Here is a 5,344-nt window from a genome sequence, read left to right as displayed (position 1 = left end):
TTATATATTTTAAATGTAAGGTTTTTAGGGTTTCATATATTTCTATAAAATCATGCCAAAATATTATGTAAGATACAGGAGGAGAGAGGGGAATCAAAGAAAATATTACGGTTTGTTATGGTGCGTTTACTTCTGAGCTAATAGTGCTACTTCCGAACATTGGAAGTGACGTCATTAGCATGTGTATTCGTGCTTACATGTCCAATTCGAAAGTAAACACGAACGCTAACAAGAAATATGGCGGTTTCCTGCAAATAATATTGTCAAAGCTGCTATTTTAAATGTTACGTTACAGATATAACTGTTTGATTCCGAATCGGACGAGGATGATTTTATTGTTGATATAATTGTAGAAAAATAAAAAAAGAAAAGTAAGGTAAAATAAAAAAAATAGAAACTTTTATTGAAGAGACTCTACCTTTTTATAAGCCAACCGATTTTAAACAACCTTAGACTTACAAGAGAAAGTTTTGAAATTCTCCTCTAAAAAATAAGCCCAATTATAGACACCGAAAAATTACTTCCTCTGGAAGACGACCCGTGTCTCCTCAAAAGCAGCTTTTATGCTGTCTATGGACATTGGCAAATCAAGAATCATTCAGGTTTGTTTATACGAAGTAATATATGAAATTAGATGCAGTTTATAAGAGAATAGTAGATTATACATACATATAATACATATTTAAAGCAATTGTTTTACCCAGTGAATGGATGTGACGTTGTTTTGTTGTGGTGTAACTAAACTGAGTTCAAAATTAACAAATAATTGATATTAAATACAAAACATTTTTTCTTTCTTTCTTTCCTCTAAGGGTATTGGCGATCGTTTTAATATGTTTAGACGGACTGCGTGGAATATTTTAAATAAAGTTGTTAATTCTTTCTTACAAGTTAGTGTTAAATGAAAATGAAAAATGATCTCTTGGCCATCACACAGCAGGATGATGTAAGAATAATGGAATTTTTTATACCCAATCTGGTTTTCCTGGAATTAGAGGCTCTATTGATGAAAAGCATATGGCTATTAATTAATTAAGACATCAACTGAAGAAGTAGTAGCCTATTTCAATAGAAATAAGTATTACTCTGTCATCATATAAGTTAAGTTTAGTTTGTAATAAAAAAATGGTATTGAAATGATACAATTTCTTGAGAAGTCATTTTCCATATGTAAGTGAAAATTCATTCAAGTATACAAACTTATGTAATTTTGGATTATTATTAACGCTGTTCATTTCTTTACGATTTATTTAATGCTCTGAACATAACATTTCTGAAGATTCCAAATGCGTATTAGGTAAACCTCACTTTTAATCATAAACAATGAATCTAACTTTTTTCACATTAATTAACTCTGTTTATGAAAAAAGTCATCTAAAGCTATTGAATCTTACAATGAAAAAAAAAACCATTGTAAACATTTTACACAACAAATAATTGAAATTTACCAATAAAAATAGTTTCTGCCGTTTATTTTTCGAAAATTAATTCCATTTTTAGTACTTTGTACAGAAAGTAATTTTTTTATGAGAGCAGCCATATTGAATTAGCGCAAAGCTCGAAAACGAACTAGCTAGCACTCCGAGCTTACCAATTTCTCTAAACATGACGTCACATAGCTCTAAAGTAAACGCCAATGAGCGTGGCACTCGGACGAAAGTATACAGGCCGAGCGTGCTGATAGTAAAATTAGCTCAGAAGTAAACGCACCCTTAGAGTGGCCATACTCTGTTTAGATAGGGCTCTAGCTTTACAGCGATCACACTGAAACTGGTTTCTAATTGGACAACACTGCTCGTGACGTCATTTCGCCATACTCTCGCTGCATAAATAAACGCGGGGTATGTGATCGAATGACGTCGAATTGTAAGCGTCAGCCGTCCAACGTGCTACTCCTCGACATGAACAAGGTTAAGCAATGGCGGCTTTCACTGACAGAGTGGATAAGTAATCAGATAAATTTTCGCTTATAGCTCTTATTATACGGGTCGCCCCGAAAAATTTATATGTATTTAGGACACATCTATTAGAGAGATGTCTTAAGAGAGCAAAATTAGAAAAAAATGTACCATGTATAAACGGTGGACTTTTACCGCGTTTTCTTTCAATTCGTATTATGTATAGTTTTTCGTACATACTCTCTTCGAGATCTTGAATAATCCCCCACGACTATCTTTACTACACTAGTCATTCTAATCAGAGTAATTAATATATTTATTATTTACTATATATTATCGATTTATACCCTTTCGGACACCAGAAAACGAAAAATTTTACTCAACACACCAAAACACGTCCAACTGGATAAATCTTCTGTACTGTAATGAGAAAGCAGAATTGTAGACAAAAGAATTCGTTCTTATTGTTTACTGAAAGGGAGAAATTGCCTAATTAAGTGGAAACACTCTTGTAAACACTTTTAAAATGAAATGTTAAAATTGAAATATGTATGTGTATTTAAGATTGAGTGAAAATAAAGAAATAAATATGTCCTAAGTTGTTGTGATCTTTAATTAAATATATATATATATATACTGTATATATATAATTGATAGAAATATTAAAAGTTTACCCTTAACTAATTATTATGGCTACTACTCTGTTTATAATTTATATATTTAGCATTTTCAATTTCGAAATAAATAAAACTTAAAATTTAAATTAAAATCAAATATTTACAATTTTCTGGTATTTTATCTATACAGTATATATTAGCCATTGTCGCGTCATGTCTGTAACGGTATCCATTGCAAAAACCGCCCACTAGGGGCGCCCTAGCGATGATTTTAAATTAACAATAAATTATTTTTATTTGTAATAGGAATTTATTATTGATATGAATTTATTATTTATACCACGGAATGGTATAAATAATTATTATATGCTTTGCTTTACCTTATTATATGCCTTGATTAACCTTGCAACGCACGTTTACAACGTCCTGTGACTCAGTGAACGTCGCGCTTTGACTCACAGAAAAATTTGTTAAAAAAATGGTGGATACATTTAACATCGAGGTTTACCAGCGAATGTAAATACACAAATTAAACTATTTTAAAGTATTATAGAATGTTTAGTAACACTAAATAATTATTTTTAATTCGCATCGTGACTCCTACCGTACGATAGGACTACCTCATACTTTTGTTAAACAATAAATTATTTTTATTTACAATAGGAATTTATTACTTATACCATGGAGAATAACGAACAAATAACGATTCATATATTAAGTAAATCAAACTTGCCTGATGGGAATTTGTAAAGAACGCTCACTAGGGGCGTCCCGAGCTACTAGTACGTAGAGCCCTATATAAACAGAGTATGGCCACTGTAACGCGTGGATGCCATGTTGAGGCCAAAGTTGCAGTGTCATAGCACTGTTTAGCATTTAAATGAGCAATTTCGATTAAAAACAGAAATCAGATTCTGAAAGAAGTTATATTAAATTTTAAACTTAAATCGTATATCGTAATATAACTAAAAATTATTGGACTTCCTAATTGTCCTCTTAAAAAAAGGCGAAAGGTATTTTCATCCTACAGTGCCTATCAGTAGCTAAGCGGTCTTTGTACCCTAAACACTGGGAGTTCTGTCGTGGGTTCGCGCTCTCGCTCGGACGGGCTGGCAACTTGGAGTTTTCTCCACGTCTGTAATGCTTANAATGTATTACTTGGCTTTAATTTGAGTATGTTTTTCGCGTTGGAACGAATTATTTGGTTTTACATGTAATCGTATGGGAAAAGATGATCCACCTTACGACATTTTCATGATACGATCTCAGTTTCGGAACGGATTAATTTCGTATCCTGAGGTACCACTGTATATAAGCCTTTGTGGCGCCACGTCTGTAACGGTATCCATTGCCTAAAACGTCCACTAGGGGCGCCCTAGCGATGATTTTAAATTAACAATAAATTATTTTTATTTGTAATAGGAATTTATTATTGATATGAATGTTTTTATTTATACCACGAAATGGTGTAAATAATTATTATATGCCTTGATCAAGGCCACTTGATCGCTTCGCTAGTAAGGCCGTCCGCCGTAAGGAAAATTGCCGTATTTACACTGTTTTCATTTTTTGCCGCTAGTTATCGGTGAGAATCGTCTGTTGAGTAAATTGGTCGTTTTGTACTTTTGTGTGCGAGTATAGCTATTTTATGAAATTGTGATAATTACATATAGTTATAGTTGTATTTAGTTATACTTATTCGTGAGTTATATACGGTTGACGGGATTTCTCTTCAACAGCAGCTTGGTATATAGATATAAATACATTCATTGTGTGGTCAAACTGTGGAAAAAGTTCTCAGACTGCATCATAAGCCCATTTCTAGAAAAATATTAAAAGTCTAATGTTGTCTAATTCATATTGTAAATTTCTGATGAGGAGGAAGCTAAGTACATTTCTGGTCTTTGACTGAATTTTACAAACTGTAAAATTCAGTCAAAAACAGTGTACACTTTATTCAATAAATTAATTTTTCTTATGTAATAAGCTTTTGCTTTTTCTATAAAGAATTTTATTTATATTAGAGATGTAAACTGAAGCAATGTTACTTTTACCATAGTTATACTTTTAATTTCAACTTTAAAACAATATATGTTGCTTTTGTTCACATTTCTGTGTACTTCTCCAATATTAATTATAATAAGTTCTTACCTTCAATATCACCTTATTTCCGTGCATATTTTTCGAAATTTTTTTACTAACTAAAAACTTTGCTTATTTTTGCAAAAAAATAAACAAATTTTTTCGAAAGGTTATATCGGTATTTATTCTTATAGTCTTGATTAACTAAAGTAATAATTTTATAACAGATTTAATACACAACATTTTAATAATTATCATATATGGTCCGAAAATGTGAAAATTTTTATAGTAAACAGTGCATACTGTAGGTAACCAAGTTTTGCTAATTTTGCATACTTCTCGAGTAAAAAAAAAATATTTACATTAACGATTAACTATTGGTATCTTTAAGAATCGAAAAGAGATGATTAAATAGTATTAATGTGAAAAAGTTTGTATTTTCCATGCCAATAATACTCAGTTATTATTTCTTCCTAAAAACGTCTTATGAAAATAAAGTTGTGAAAAATACTGTATTATTATTTCGCTTTTTTCACAAACTAGGGAACATCGTTTGCAGCAGCTCATTTCTTGATTGTCAAAAGTTTTCAACCTGCTTTAATGAGAAAAATATTTAAATGCAGCGACGTCTCCAAACTCCTCTATACTCTCCACCTGAATCGCTGACGATGGATGTCACCGATCGTCAGCGCCACAAGCGGAGAAAATATTAACTAGCGTCTATACGCTCGGTCTCATAGAGAGAGA

The sequence above is a fragment of the Centruroides sculpturatus genome, unplaced genomic scaffold (assembly GCF_000671375.1).
Source record: "Centruroides sculpturatus isolate CEXI.00-Female unplaced genomic scaffold, Cexi_2.0 scaffold1758, whole genome shotgun sequence".
In the NCBI taxonomy this organism is placed as follows: domain Eukaryota; kingdom Metazoa; phylum Arthropoda; class Arachnida; order Scorpiones; family Buthidae; genus Centruroides; species Centruroides sculpturatus.
The sequence above is the reverse complement of the archived record's forward strand: the minus strand, read 5'-3'. Positions refer to the sequence as shown.